Source organism: Mus musculus, chromosome 5 (genome assembly GCF_000001635.26).
Source record: "Mus musculus strain C57BL/6J chromosome 5, GRCm38.p6 C57BL/6J".
NCBI classification, from domain to species: Eukaryota; Metazoa; Chordata; class Mammalia; order Rodentia; family Muridae; genus Mus; species Mus musculus.
Genome location: NC_000071.6, coordinates 48,428,299 through 48,444,884, shown reverse-complemented (window position 1 = coordinate 48,444,884; position 16,586 = coordinate 48,428,299). Strand labels below are relative to the sequence as shown.

Genomic DNA, 16,586 nt, shown 5'->3' with positions numbered 1-16,586 from the left:
AACATATGCTACTATCTACATAGTTAAATAAGTAATAGTGAAAGTAATATAAAAACACATGGATTAATGATCAAGAGAAAATTGCATATCTAAAATTATCCCATACTGATTTTTAGGGTTGAGTATAATGATAACGGTTACACAGATGTTGATTACAATGAGTCTCGGGATGTGGCTCGGTAGTGAAGTGCTTGGTGCTCACAGGGTAAGCTCCTGCTTGATCCACAAGCAGCTCTACAAAGTGATCTCCACCTTATCTTCCTTTTAAAATTTTTACTTACCTCCAGCCTCACTCCTAGTAATTTATCATTTTCTTTCTTTAACATTTTTTGTCCCTTCTGAATGTACACACCCATGTACCAAGTGACAAAAGTATATTAAAATTGTAAAATTATTTTAAGCAGCCAAAAATAGGACATGATTATAACAACAGATGATTAAGTGGAGAATAAATGTGATGGAGCCACTTTCCAGAGCTGTAGAGGTACTGATTTATAAGTATGGAGTGAGTAACCACATGGACACCAAACTGCACATTTGCTATAACTTCAGATAGCCCATTTATCTTAATCTACATCCTGCCACATTTTCCTACAGCACCCCACAGTATTTCCAGGCAGTCTCCCATCCAAGTATTAACCAGGCTGAACACAAATGGAACGGGGTGGGCTCGGTCTCTGTTTTCTGCCATTTTATCCCATTCTGCCCTACTTGGTCTTTCTGGTTGGGCCTCATTTGGATGTGCCTAGACATACTGGGTCTAGATGCCCTAGGGTGAGATGGTATCCAAGGGGCAATGTGGGGGAAGAATTTGTAAGGGTGGAACTTAGAAGAGAGGAAGGAGGGGGCTGTGATTGGGATAGAAAATAAATTAAAATGTTTTTTAAAAATTAGTAAGTGGTATGGGGCCTATGCATTTCTATGTCTAGTTTCCACGTGTGTGCAAGGAGTTAATACAGTAATTACAGTCTGAAATATATTAGGGCGAGCAGTAAAAAGATGAGAAAAATAAACAAATACTTTGCTACCACATAGAAGAAGCAAGAAGGGATGAAGTTAAAAGAAGAATTTGGGGTTAACTCCTACATTCTGAGTCTGTTACCTGCTTAAGAAGATGGGGACGATAGAGAAAGAACCAAAGAGCAGACACTGGCACAATGGTAGTGATAGTGATGAGTTAGGAAGCAGGCAACAGCATTTGTGGATAAGCAGTGATATCTAGGCTAACAATAATGTTTACAGTCATTGAGAGTCAGATCACCCATAGGATAGAAATTTTATAGGAAATCAGAGGGAATATATAAAGCAGAAAAAAAAAATGAAGGCTCAGAATAGTACAAAAGCAACACAAATAGGCATTTTGAATAAATTAATCTTATTAGTTGTTTTCGATTCTACTCAGGAAGTATGGCTTCCCTTCTCAACTTAAAGTAGGAAGAGATGAGACTAAATATGCCTACAAAGTCAATTTGGCTGATAAATCCATTCTACCATGCCATGGAAGGAAGAATTCTCACAGTGGACTCCCTTATCATACATAGATGGTCCTTTCTTGATATTCCCAAGCACATTTGATTATTGTGATGAAAGACCCAGTGGTTCAAAACCAATAAATCATTTTGTTTTTTCTTTATGGTTTGTGAAATATATTTTATAATCTTACATCTGTGTACCTCTGCAATAGCCTCTCTGGCAGAGAGAAAAATGCTATTACTTCACTCCATTGAATGTGCAGAATACAAATGTAGACAAAAATCAGAAAATAGCCTTTGAGAAAAACTCAGTGACGCTTGAGCCCTTCCCAGTTTGTAGCAGTGAAATTGAATTTTTATATTTATTGTAAAAGTTGGCAATGGAAAATATTATTACAGAACCCAAAGTCATTGAGGGCTAGAGGGCTTGTCCTCCCATCTTCAGCATCAGAGCAACAGAGGTCATCTCATGACTTGGGAAATGGAAAATATGAGGTTGCTGTTTTTGAAAATGTAGCCTTTACACAATGCACAAGGTTCCTTGAGTACAGATGTTGTTATAAAAGCTATTTATTGAGAAATTCAGTATTCACATAGTCAACTGATGATGAAATCTGGGCTATGGCCATCCATCAATATTCACTGTGCCTACTTTGAGCATTTTATATTCAGTTGAAACTATTTCTATTGGGGATCCTAAAATGTTTGAGAATGTATTTCTTGGTTACTCTGCCACCTAACTCCTTCCATATATAGATCATTATTTTAGGTAATGGTAGTAGTAAAAAAAAATTAAAATGTGCTGCCTGCCTTTATACCCCAGTGTTCAGTACTCTGCACAAAGGCAGAATAATTGTGTATTTCACTTACTCATCCAGAATCCATGTGAAATATTATGTTCCAAAATAAAGATTAGAAACCCTTTTGCCCCATGTTCTGGGCAACATGGACAAGCGATAAGCTACTTCAGGCTGTGAGATTTCCAAGTCAGAATGAATACTAAATTAACAAATATATCAAAATTGGATTCTCATGATTTTGAACAGGAAAGTATGTTATGAATACTAAATTGGTAAGTTTTGTCTGCAGAAATGTCATACTTAAACTCAAAGGGGAAAACACCTCACGTGTTACCCTGTTCTTTATTCTAAGCACTTTGTATGCATTTACTCATTCTGACAATGACAAAAGATACATCTCAATGGTTGTTAAAAATTCCAGCATTAAACTAACATTATGGACTTTAATAATACATGTGAGTGAGGTTAATTCAAGTCATCAGTGATACATAGGCACATATGCACATTTATATATCTTATGTTTTATTTGTGGTACATTAGTTAAAAGGTAGATTTTTGTATCCTTCTGTGATGTTGGGCTTTATGTTCACTTGTGAACTAACTTGTGAAAAACCCAATAGGAAGAGAAAAAGTTCAACAGTGGAAAAAATAAACTACGAATAGGAGCCAGAACTATTGAATAAGAAATAGACAATATAATGACAAATGCTTACTTAATCCTGTGCCACTTACATTTAATAGTAGATTTTTTACTAAAGAGCAGACTATTTAAGATAAACTTGTCAGCATCAATTAGAAGACACAAAATTTGTGTGTTTCTTTCATTCTTTATTATTATTTAAAACAAATATGTAATTTAAATAAAGTTTGATTATATTTTTCTCCTCCCCCAAATCCTTCTAGATTCTCTCCCCTCTTTCTTACCACCAAACTTTAAGTCCGTTCTCAAAAAAAAAAAAAAAACCAAAAAAAAAAACAATGCAATCATAACCCCCAGAAACAAACAAATAAATAAATATACAATGGAACCATACCCCTGGACTGTGCTCTAAGTCAAATCTGTTACTAGGTGGTTATGCCCACTAGTTCTGTGCCACCTTGATGGCACTACACCATTACATATAAAGGGATTGCAGCTGGCTTACTTTCTCTTTTTTGTGTACAGAGTCTGTTCCCATGACAAAGATGCTATTATGTAGGTGCTGAAGGCTCTATGTAGGCACCAGACTCACCATCTCCATGTAAAATGAGTTGTATAAGTGTTGTCTTCAGAAATGGAGCCCTGATGTCATTTTATAGAGAGCAACCTATAGTCTTGGCAACAGCCTGGCTGTTGGGGGATTCCTATGGGTCCAGTTTGGCCAACAACTGATGTAACCCATTCCCAGTACTGGAAGTTGCAATTGGTGACAAGATGTAGTCATATGGGACTCTGTTACCCCCATTATTTGGTGATTTCATTTAGATCACCTTCACATATGTATATCATTTAGTGTATTACCTGTCTTAAGTTTCTGTACTACCTATCAAATAACAATTTTAGCCATCTTCTCTGCATTCCCTCTTACAACCTCCTTCCTCTCTCTCACTTGATCCTACTGGTGCAGTCCACCCCTTCCATGTAGAACTTTCTATTTCATTTCCCTGTTCTAAGGAGATTTATCTGCTTCCTTTAGTCTCTTACTAAAAAAAGTAAAAGTCTCTCACACTTGTAGCTTGGTTACCATTGAATTCACAGCTAATATCCCTATATAATCAAATGAATACCATATTTGTCTTTCTGGGTTTGGAATACCATACTCAGGATGATTTTTTTTTCTAGTTCCATCCATTTGCCTAGAATGTCCATGATGCCATTTTTGTTTAATGGCCGAGTAATGCTCCACTGTATAAATGTACGACATTTACTTTACCCACTCTTCTGTTGAGGGACATCTAGGTTTTGTTTTTGTTTTTGTTTTTCCAAGTTTCAGGCTATTATAAATAGAGTAGCAGTGAACATGGTTGAGTAAGTTTCTCTCTGTTAGAAAAGAAAATGTCCTTTGGTTCTAGGCCCAAGAGTTTTGTTATAAGTGGATCTTGAGGTAGATCAGTTGTCATCTTCCTGAGGAACTGTCACACTGATTTTCATAGTGGCTGTATGAATTTGCACTCCTACCAGCAAGGAATGAGTGCCCCTTTTATACCACATCCTCAGCAGCAAGAGCTGTCATTTCTGCTCTTGGTGTGGTTCATTTTCTCTTTTTATTTTTCATTAATAATTCCATTTGTTTATATCTCAAATGATATCCCACTTCCAGGTTACCCATCCACCAAGCCCCCATCCCACATCCACCCTCTTCCCCCCCCCTCCCTTTTGCCTCCACCAGGGTTCTCCCCCACTCAGCCACACTGCCCCTCCCCACCTGTTCTACCATCCCACTATGCTGGGGCATCAAACCTCTGCAGAACCAAGGGCCTCCCTTCCTGTTGATGTCAGACAAGGCCATCCTCTGCTATGTTATGTATCTGGAGTCACGGATCCCTCCCTGTACACTCCTTGGTTGAAGGTCTACTCTCTGGAAGCACTGGGGGTCCGGACAGCCGATGTTGTTCTGCCTATGAGGTTGCAATCCCCTCTGCTCCTCCAGTCCTCGGTGTCCAGCTTCTTTAAAAAGAAACAAAAAACAAAAACAGAAAGAGACTGCTCAAAACTGTGTAGTAACTTCAAGTTTAAGAAAATAGACACACTAGCTTGACTCGCTAGGTCGACACTACTAAAGCTGCGATTTAGAAACTGAAGGGATTTCTGAGAAGGAAGTTAAGAAATGAGTAAACAAAACTTAAAATGGAAACGAGGACAGGCTAAAATTAATGGAGACAAATTTATCAATTGTGTCTTTGACTCTCTGTGTCTCTCACCTTGTGCAACTGCTATAATCCTAACTAGCATTCCCAATGCTGCATCACTATATATGCCATGATGCATAGGATTACTAGGCACATGGCATATCCTCCAAGTTACTTAAATGGACATTTTCTCATCTTTCTGGTCATATATAACACTTCGGTTTTATTTTTTACACTTCAACTGTCAACTGGCCATTTTTCAAAACTCTACTGCTTTTATAGCTCCCACCTACTTTCTAGCTCAAAAGCAAAAGTTGCATATTTTAGTAAGTTTGTTTTCATGGAAGTACTTAACTTCTACAACTTCTAGGTGCTAACTTTCAGCAAAAGTTAGCTTTTTCTCTGTAGCAAACTTTCCCAATATTTAGGGGATAGGTACAAATAAATTTTTTGTTTAGCTCATTATTTTGTGTTCCACCTCCCTATATTTAGGGGATAGATATAAATATTTCTTTGTGACCTGCCTCAACAGCTCTCCTCCTTATGCCTCAGTTGTCTGTACAGCTCACTCATGTGTCATTTTAAGTTGGAGCCTCAATGATCTTGACTAGAATCTTATAAATGTCTTGTGCTTGGCAAGGGACCAGCCAGCCTGCCTGCCTGCACACAGCAGGGGAAGAGCAGCAGAAAGCTATTACAAAGAACCAGTAGGTTTCAACCTATTGTCATAGCAGGTTTCCTGAGACTAACACACGGCCCATGCTAACCTAGAATTCTGTTTCCTCTGCATTCTGCTTCCCTATCATTGGGATTATAAGTGTATGTTATCTAGTTGCAGCAGTTTCACGGTTGCTCAAAGCACAACACTTGGCCAAGCCTACTGAAGTTATGGAAGAAAACTGACCAAGGAGATGAATTTAGGAAAAAGACAAAATTATGTAAAATGCTTGCAGTATATTTCTTATAAATAGCCCCATTTTAAGTCATGAATATATTTTCTTACATTGCTTTGAAGTGCTTTTATCTGAAATCTCTCTTATGTTTTTGAGTCTGTAAAGGCTGTATCTCTTAGCGTTTGTCCTTTGTGACAAATTCAAATGTAAAAATTCTGGATCTCTCAGAGATATTTTTTTTGATTATAGAAAATCTCAGTGGTCTAACAAAATATTACTGACAAATATGATGATTCTTAAGCTAAAGGAATAACCTCATTACCGGACAGTTTTAACATGAAAGACCCTTGCTAAGTTTCATGGGAAGATAAGCACTTTAGAGAAAGGAAATTCCTTTCCTCTTGGATTCTTCACTATAAGCAGCATGCTTACAGCTGTGCTAAAGAGAGGGCTGCCAGACACTTAAGCAGAAAGCTACTTGTCTTAGTTGGGGTTTTACTGCTGTGAACAGACACCATGACCAAGGCAAGTCTTATAAAAAACATTTACTTGGGGCTGGCTTACAGATTCAGAGGTTCAGTCCTTTATCACCAAGGTGGGAGCATGGCAGTATCCAGGCAGGCAGGGCGCAGGCAGAGCTGAGAGTTCTACGTCTTCATCCAAAGGTTGCTAGTGGAAGACTGACTCCTAGGCAACTGGGGTGAGGGTCTTAAGCCCACACCCACAGAGGTACACCTACTCCAACCAGGCTACACCTCCAAATGGTGCCACTCCCTGGCCCAAGAATATACAAACCATCACACTACTGTAATACACATAGTAGGGCTTTAATAAATTATTTAATTGTTAACTTAGTAGACTCAGATTATCTGGGGGAAGATATGTTATATAGAGACATGTATGCAGACAGTGCTTAATTTATGGCTTGTCTTTAACTTTCTTTGTATTTTTCCATATGACTAGTTAGTATTTTCCATATGATTACTTCTTCAGTATACAATTTAAATCTCCAGAATTCTCATTTTACATGTCAGAGAAAACACATTTCTCTGCCTGAATTTAGCTACCTACTGATTAATCTTTGAAATACCATTCTCCTCTCCTTGATGACATTGAGCTACTCCTGTTTTTTTTTTTAAACAGAACTACTATTAATATTTGCAGGTGATTTATAACCTTTGCTTGTGTGATCACTCAGCCTTCTTCATGATTGTTCATAACTCCAGTGCCTGGAGTCTGCTTTCCCTTGAGACACTAGATTCCTGTATGCCAGGTCTAGTGATGTACTTTCACAACTGTATCTGTCCCATAGTACTTGGCCCTCTGTCTTCTCTACTCTTCTTCTATAGATCACTGCAATGATAATGTGACACAGCATTATGCTCATCTGGTGTGAGAAAGAGTTGTAGATTACTATTCAATGTATTCCCCATTAAGGAGGGAACTATCAGTCATCAAGTATCCAGGAAAACATCTTTGACAATTTTCAGAAGCATTCAGGGTTTTAGTCAGGATAAAATGTATGTAGCTATGTGGATTACACCTTTCTCCAATGATAGGGATATTAACTCCTCAGTCTCACACCATTTATAGTTTATTAATCAACTACAAATACTTACCAGACTGTTACTTCTTAGGTTCTATGCTAGATACAGGAATCTAGCAGCGAATATGAGGCATGAAAACATTCCATCTGACACATAGTTTCAAATCCAATAAGCCACATATATGCAAACAAACGAGCAACTTCAGTATAAACTGAAGAGAATCTGATAGAAAAATAAAGGACTTCAGAAAAAAATATAGAATAGCAGTCCTTTAACATCACTCTAACCAGTAGAGAAGAAACTCACATTTTAGAATAAACAGCTTTGGGGCTGGCGAGATGGCTCAGCAGGTGAGAACACTGACTGTTCTTCTGAAGGTCCCGAGTTCAAATCCCAGCAAACATATGGTAGCTCTCAACCACCAGTAATGAGACCTGACACCCTTTTCTGGTGTGTTTGAAGCCAGTTACAGTGTACTTACATATAATAATAAATAAATCTTTGGGCCGACAGGAGTGAGCAGAGGTCCTAAATTCAATCCCCAACAACCACATGAAGGCTCATAACCATCTGGTACAGCTATAGTATGTACTCATATACATAAAAATAAATACATAAATCTTAAAAAAAATAATAAATGGTTTTCAAACATCGCCAGATAGTTAAACCTTGCAACCTATAAATATATGAGTACTTGGACAATTCCTTTATAAAATGTTTGTTTTTCAATGAAAAATATTCCACATGAAAAGTCCAATTAAAAATTATATTAGTAACATAGGTAAGTACTATAATTTTACTATTATAAATATAAAGGAATTGATGGATAACATTTTTGATAACATAACTTGTATGTGTGGTCAATAAGCAATAAACTTTTTAAAAGTTGTAAATGGCTACCTTTGATTCAGCAGGAATTAGAGAGAAGATTGTGAATTAATCATTAGTTAATAGCTTTGCACTTAAAGTTAATGTACACAGAAATATCCTTTTATGTAGAGTGAAGTGCTTATTTTGCCTAATTCTAAAGTGGCTTTTCATTGAGAGCTTCTTTAATCATGCTACACAATAAAGTCTATAGGAAAAGAGCAGAAGGGAGGCTCTAAAAGGAAAATTAAATTGCAGGCAGAAAAGAAAATCTTTAAAGGGGCACCAGAACACAACATTTAATTCTCTTATACAACACTCTCAGACAGCAACACCAAAATGTCCAAATAGACCATTTTCATCCAAATAATGCTGTCTAAAAGATAAACTGCAGCCAACAGCAAATTGGTTAGTAGATATGAGAGCTTGAAAAGAAATTTCCAGATATAAATCAGGTTACTACTCTGAAATGTGAGAACTGCCTGTCAGGATGTAATGTGGCGACAGAGACAACAGAGTATTACAGTTTGGTCATTTCCAATTGAGCTAGATCAGCTGCCATCTATGTGTTAATGTTTTACAAGGCCCTGCAGACCAGTTTCATAAGAAATGGGTCTCTGGACAAAAACCATGGAAACAGTACAACTACACATAGTTGTCCTTAAACGTGTAGGAAAAAAAGCATCTTTCACCTTACAGTAGTATGCTCCCTTGTGATCATCCACTGTGGTAGATGAAGGATGTTTCATTAAGCCCATACTTACACAAATGCTATGATAGTCCAGGGATTACACGAGGCAAGAAAAAAAGATAAGGAAAGAATAAAGAGGAAATGTAGATTTTCTAATTTCTACTTAATAGTTCCCTCTCTGACAAATACTAACTCTTTTGGCCAAAGAGCTCATCCAATATACACAAGAGTCAAAACTAAGAAGAAATTACTTATTATCAGATACTTGAAACCCACAGTATACTTTGGACTTGATATACTTCTTTAAAGCCTGACATATGAATATAATGGAGTGTATCAAGATAAGTATTTTGATGATTCTCCTTATTATATAATGAGTGGTTTATTTGATGAAACTAAAATGCATATGAGAAAAATATGATAAAATGGAGAAGACTATAATGAAGAAAAGTAGATGTTGCTATTTCTATTACATCATTGTAGTTTTCTGTAAAAAAATTGGCATTTTTATCAAATTATTATAAGAGGCATAGTAAGTAGATGCAAAATATACTGTCCCCAGTGTGCTTTAAAGTTGTCTTAAGACAATTTAGAGAGCATCGTGAGAACTGTATGTGTTATCAAGTGCAGTAATCTGAATAATTGCCAGATGTATCAGGAAACAAAGTCCTGGGCATTTGGTTTTGAATGGTGATCTTTCTCTAGCTGGAAAATGCAACCTCCAGCTTTCCATGTGCAAAGATCATTGAGAAGCAGTTTGGGTCATAAAGCCATAGTTTGGAGTGGAAATAGTGATAGAGTAAGCTTACAGAAGTGGGGAGCAGAGAGCGTGATAAAGAAATGAGAAGGGAAATGAGGAAGGGAAAAGCAAGAGGCCAGGGAAGGAGAAAAGAGAGGAGAGTAGAAAGGGGAAGGGGACCAGTCAAGTAGGGCTATGTCTGTGAATTACTTTAAACCATAAATCTGTTCCCAACACCAGTAGCACTAATCAAGAAAATAGGCAAGAAAGAATCCTAAGTAATAATAGAATGAAAGTTCACAGTTCCACCAAATTTTATATCTCAATGATATCTTTTCATATAATAAAAGTCATATAGAGAAACGGGAAGGCAGCTCATATTGTTCGTCTTTCTCCTTTAGTTTTATTACTGCACAGGCCTTAGAGAAAAGCAGTGATCAGACTCAGTTAGGATGAGTAAGAATGATGCTGACATTAAGTTTCCTCAAGATTTTAAATGTCCTGTGTATGAGCTTAGGTTATGAATACTGTGTTATTGTGCTTTCATTTATTATTTATTTGCACAGTTACAATGACATCCTGATCTTTGTATTACTGCAAAAGTTCATGACACAAACGTTACCCAAATGTACCTGAGATCCAAATACAAAATAATAAATAAGATAAATGGAGACTCATTTAACTTTTTTCTTTCTCCCTATACACTAAAACTGATCAATAGGAAAGGAAAAACACTGTGTTTATTCTACTTAATCTTGTAGAGATCAAAGAACAAAATTAACACTATCTTGGTGAACTTTATTTTGAACCACCTTGAGGGGGGGGGGAGATTCAAGTCATAGTATTTTACTGTACTTTAAAAAGAACAGTTGTCTCTCTTGCCTAAAAGGAGAGAGAAATCACATAGCTGCAGACACACTTGGGCCAGGATTCCAACAGCAAGTTCAGGAAGCTTTCAAACTACTCTCATTTTTTTTTTTTAATATTTTTTTATTACGTATCTTCCTCAATTACATTTCCAATGCTATCCCAAAAGTCCCCCATAACCTCCCCCCAACTCCCCTACCCACCCATTCCCACTTCTTGGCCCCATTTGCTGACCTGATAGCTCCAGAAAAGGATCAGGGTATAGTCACATGATGGCCTTGGGCCAATTTCAGTCTCGTGAGGAATGACGACTTTTCTGACTTTTCTGCTCAGCTTCCTTTCCATCCTTCCTTTTCTTTCTCCTTCTCTCCCTGTATCTCCAATCTTCTGGTTCTTCCATTATACTTTTCTTTTACACGAAGATCCCTAAGCCTTGAAGTAAGGAGTAAGATAAAAACACCTGACTCAGGACTGAGTGCTCTAAGCTCTCACTCTCTACACATTCTCCAGCTGGGGGTCTCTGTAGTAATTATCATCTACTGAAAGGTGAAACTTCTCTTATGCCCTAATTTATGAATATAGCAATATATCATTAGAAATCATTTTACTGTTGTATTTATTTAGCAGAACAATAGTAGCCCCCACCCCCAAATCATTTTCTAAGTGTAGGACTAGGAAAATGTCCCTTAAAAAGTCACATCAGTTGAGCAAACTGAAGGGTGGTAAGAAACAATACACAAACTGCCATTGCTCCAACTCTTTGCTTTGACAAAAAGTGTCCATTTTCAGCTAAACATTTTAAGAATCAGAGAAACTGTTTTTCATCTTCCTAGGGATCCTAGGGGATAGAAAAGCAGAAGAGGTTGGCAGTGTGTTGAGAGGTTATGTAAGGACTACACCACCCCTGAATTTTTCATCTTCCAATAGAGATAACCAAGTGTAATGTTATGATGATTTAAATTCAGATACTTGTCCCTTTCTGAGAAGCAGTGAGGTTAACAACTGACAAATGAGAAAATAAAAGTATCTGGGAGTGACTACAAGGAACTGTTGGTTTTTCTTCCTTGTGTGTAAAGAACATAAAACCTTCAGCTGTATGCATCCCTAGAGAAAGAGCTGATATCCCAGACTCATCCAAAGAGAGTTTCAAATAGGCTCTCTTGCTGATTGGAATAATAATTTTACCATATTTGCAAATAAATGTCTTGAGCATACATAGGCTCTTAGAATGAAAACATGCAGCTGTGAAGCAGAAGTAGTAGGGCTTGAGTTATTGAATGATTCTTTTATATGCCTAGTCTCCCTGGGTATTTTGGGGGAGTCAACTTTTATGTATTCAATAAACCAGTGCATATGTTCTATTTAAACTATTGTAGTTAATGAACAGAAAGAGAGGATTTTACTACTTCAGTTCCTGCGGTAAATATATGAAGGCAGTGAGCTACCTGCCTCTCATAGCCTCCAGTCCTGCCAGCCCTCATAACTCCATTTATACTCCTTCTATATATGCATATAGTTCAAGATACTTCTGAAATAGTAGTCTTAGATATGGCTTTTCAACATCCCTAAAAATTGAGCAATCAAAGACTGAAGCAAAGAATTGGAGCAATTGTAACTTATTATTGCTTACCACAGCTTAAGTCCTAATGATATATTTAACTCTGAAAATATCATCAAGGATGCCCCAGTAGGACTTTCAGCAAGAAACAGACCCACCAAAATCAACTCAATCATGCACATATCACAAAAATAATTACGACCATTGTCATTAATAGGAGTGAAAAACAGACGCAACAATAGTTCCTACACAGAGATCAACAATTCTGAGTTAGCTATATTATTAAGAAAAGCAATGGGTTTTCTCTGTGTTCTTGCCTTTTTTTTTTTTTTTTTCAAACTTTGGAGATGAGAGGAAGACATCTTGATTCTCAGATTTTCTAACACTTTTATCCAGCTGTGATAAATTCACCTTCTGCCAGAACATGATAGTTGAGGAGAAGCAAGAATCCACAGGGGGCAAGGACGGGCCTGCCCTCCACTCCTGTTGGTTCTCTTTAAAGACAGCCTCATGCAGAGTCGGATCTAAATAATTATACATGGAGTAAATACTATGAAAGAATTAGAAACTCCATTCTAATGAATGAATGAACTACTCTATGTATCTAATGGGACTGGAACTTTTACTGAGTACATTATGCAATTGATCCCTCAGTTCTCCCCAAATGCCTATATAACAGGTGTAACTGTCCCCTATATGTGGTTGAATTCATAGATGTAGATCTAACACATATTGATAGCAAACTGTATATTTCACCTTAAGAATGGCTGATCTTGAGTTACCTGTATGAGATCATCACAGTTGGACACATTGACCATCTCTTTAGTTGATGTTCACATCACAGATTTTCATCTTTCTCTTCTTGGCTTCTCTGTATCCTACAGGTTTTAAAAGTCACTTGCTTTTGGATGTCTCTAGAGTTCTTCCAGGCTTAGCCCTTCCACAGTTTCTCACTGCACTCATCACCACAGTCACAAAATGACGATGCTCAGCTTGTGTTCACCTTATCAAATAGAGCTAAGCTGCACATGAAGGCCCTCCTCTGCAATATTTATTGCCTTAATTCTGACTTACTTTTCATGACCTCCCATACAGACTATATTTCTAAAATCCACACTGAAGAGAGTTGGGGATATGGCTCAGTGAGTGAGGTCCTGGGTTCCATTCCCAATATATAGACATACTTTTGATAGTTAATGTGAGCTGTCATCTTGTCAGATCCAAAGTCAAGACTCCCCTTGGGGGTGGGCATCTGAGCATCACTATGAGGGATTACCTGGACTGTATTAGTTGGGCTAGGAAGACCCATTTCAGAATAGAAGACAAGAGCAGACAGCAGAAGCGTACATTCACTTGCACTCCGCTTCTGCCTATGGCTTCAGTGTTTCCCAATACCAAGTGGCTGCAGTTTGTGTATGACTTATCTTCATTTTAATCTCATTGGTAAATAACCACAGATGTGCATACCAATTTCAAAGGTTAAAACTACTTCCTAATAAAACAATGAAGCAGGCCTGTATGGTGGGACTCCACACACACAGTATTTTCACACTCAAATTTTGTAATTTGTTTTTGTTGTTGTATCAGTTTTCTTCTTGTTTCTAAGACCTCCCACCACCACTATTGTTGTTATTATTAATAATTATTATTATTAATGTCATTAAAGCCAATTGTGGCTCTAGCACCAGAAGATGAACATACATTTAGGCTGAGCTGCTCCCCTGTAATAATCAAGAAAGTATGAAATAACGTCTCTGGCATCCTATCATTAAAACAGTTAAGTTCTCTAGGTATTCAATTTAGGAGCAAGGCTCACTGATACATTTCTTAAGGAACAAATAGCTTTCTTGCAAGAAATGTAGCTGGATATACATCAGGCTTAGGGAAAGAAAAACCCTGAAAAATAAGGCCCAGCAATTGTGATTCCAGTTAACATAGAGGGCACTACTGCCCCCTTGTGCCTCAACATGACATTAAACCATAAAGAATGTTCCAGGGCAACTGTCACCTGAGCTGCAGAGAGCCCTGTGAAGAGTTCTGTTGCTGATGGCTGAAATTAACTAGGCCTGGCATCATGTAGCACTCTCATCTGGAGGCAGGGCACAATAACATACCTGCAGAATGACTTTCTTTGTAATGCAATCTTCTGACCCTCTTGCAAATTGTTTCTTCAGAATCATGAAGAACCACCAGGAGAAAGCAAATGAAAATAAAAGTTTCTCAAGTCATTACAATAGGCAGAATGTATGCATCAGGATAAACACGAATTTGACATACAGCCAATCTTCAGAGTCCCAGGGCTGCTCCAGGAAACCCCAGCTTGCAGCTGGTAATAAGAGAAGAGAGACTAAAGAAACACAGGAATACATGTGCACCCAACACACATGTATGCACATTTGCCATGTATTGTCTCACAAATGAGCACATGCATATGCAGACATAAAAAGCTAGCTTTTCCACAGTCTTCTGCCCAGTAAGTTTCAGAATATTAGTTTCTTAGATCTTTGTGTGTATGTGTTCAATATGCAAGAATGAAATAGGCTGAAGGAAGCCTCTTGGCAGGTATGGATCTGCCTGCTGATTTGTCCCTGCAGCCCCAGGTCCAGATAAGTGGAATAACTGTCTAACAAATAACAACTTATTCTTGTTTTAGTGAATTCATGGGTTTCAAAGGCAGTGTGATAAAATTATCCAATGTTTTTTTTTTTTGGCTTTCATAGTTACAATTAATGTTTATGAAAAAACTCAGTTAAATTTAAATTTCTGTTCTCCAACTCCAGTTCAAATCTCAGGCCCCTGATTAAACCTCTGCTTAACAATGGCAAAGTTCCTTAACCTATACTGAGCTCATTTGTTGCAAACCATGTGGGAAAATATCTGCCTCCTCTACCTGTTATGAGGATTTAATGAGAACACGACATCTTCTCCACTGCCTGGCCCAGTGCCCAGCAAACCATGGGCAATCATTAAAAGTTAGTTTTCTTCATCTGGCCCAGCCCCTACCCTCCCTCAAGTCTTCTTTGGTTATACTTCAGGTGTTTCAAACTCTGAATCTACCCAAAACAATTCAACTGTTTCTATCCATCTATTTGATAATCACTGATGGAAAAACCATTACCAAACTTATTTCAAAACATGAACTCATTTTTTGTCTTCATATTCTGTTATGTGATGCAATAAAATTGCAAGAAGATTATAGCTTCGGTTAGGATGATTTTTTTACAACCGGAAGTGGAGAATCATTCAATAGCATTGTCATAGCCAGTGAGGAATGTGTCTAAGCTCATATTAGAAGTTCATCAAAGACAGGTCTAATGAAGTTAGCAAGGATTCAGAAGTAGCTCGTGTGCTAGAAGGCAAAAGTTCAACTTTGAGGAAACAAATGTTTGCAAAACCACCCAACTACACCTTCCTATTCATATGAATATCAGCCTCAGGATATTTTACTCATTTTGATGGAAACACTCCAATTTTTCTGTTGAGACTTTTTAAAAAAAAATTTTTTTTATCTTTTCATCTTTTTTAATTTATTTTTTATTAGGTATTTTCCTCGTTTACACTTTCAATGCTATCCCAAAAGTCCCCCATACCCACCCACCCCCAATCCCCTACCCACCCACTCCCCCTTTTTGGCCCTGGGGTTCCCCTGTACTGGGGCATACAAAGTTTGCAAGTCCAATGGGCCTCTCTTTCCAGTGATGGCCGACTAGACCATCTTTTGATACATATGCAGCTAGAGACAAGAGCTCTGGGGGACTGGTTAGTTCATATTGTTGTTCCACCTATAGGGTTGCAGATCCCTTTAGCTCCTTGGGTAATTTCTCTAGCTCCTCCATTGGGGGCCCTGTGGTCCATACAATAGCTGACTGTGATCATCTACTTCTGTGTTTCCTAGGCCTCGGCATATTCTCACAAGAGACAGCTATATCTGGGTCCTTTCAGCAAAATCTTGCTAGTATATGCAATGGTGTCAGCGTTTGGAAGCTGATTATGGGATGGATCCCTGCATATGGCAATCACTAGATGGTCCATCCTTTCGTCACAGCTCCATACTTTGTCTCTGTAACTCCTTCCATGGGTGTTTTGTTCCCATTTCCAAGAAGGGGCAAAGTGTGCATTCATTCACATATGCGCATCTGCACACAGCATGTGGAAACCAGAAATAGATGGACATCATCACTCATATGCGATCCCTCTCCACTTTCTACTTTTTTTTCGTTTTATGCTTTTTTGTTTTTTTGCTTTTCGAGACGGGTTTTTCCGTATACACCTGGCTGTCCTGTAACTCACTCTGTAGACCAGGCTGGCCTAGAACTCAGAAAT

At 37.8% G+C, this 16,586-nt stretch overlaps 1 protein-coding gene and 1 long non-coding RNA gene across 12 annotated transcripts in view; one reads left to right on the top strand and one right to left on the bottom strand.

The window, feature by feature from the left end:
- Positions 1-16,586, top strand: part of Kcnip4 (Kv channel interacting protein 4) — a 1,135,620-nt gene that overhangs the window by 1,080,238 nt on the left and 38,796 nt on the right. The gene's annotated exons all lie outside the window — the stretch shown is intronic.
- On the bottom strand, positions 4,637-14,945 carry Gm52772. Its single transcript, XR_003955741.1, has 3 exons — positions 14,378-14,945; positions 10,940-11,137; positions 4,637-4,919 (listed from the first exon to the last, which is right to left on the bottom strand). It is a non-coding gene; the product is annotated as a predicted gene, 52772 (long non-coding RNA).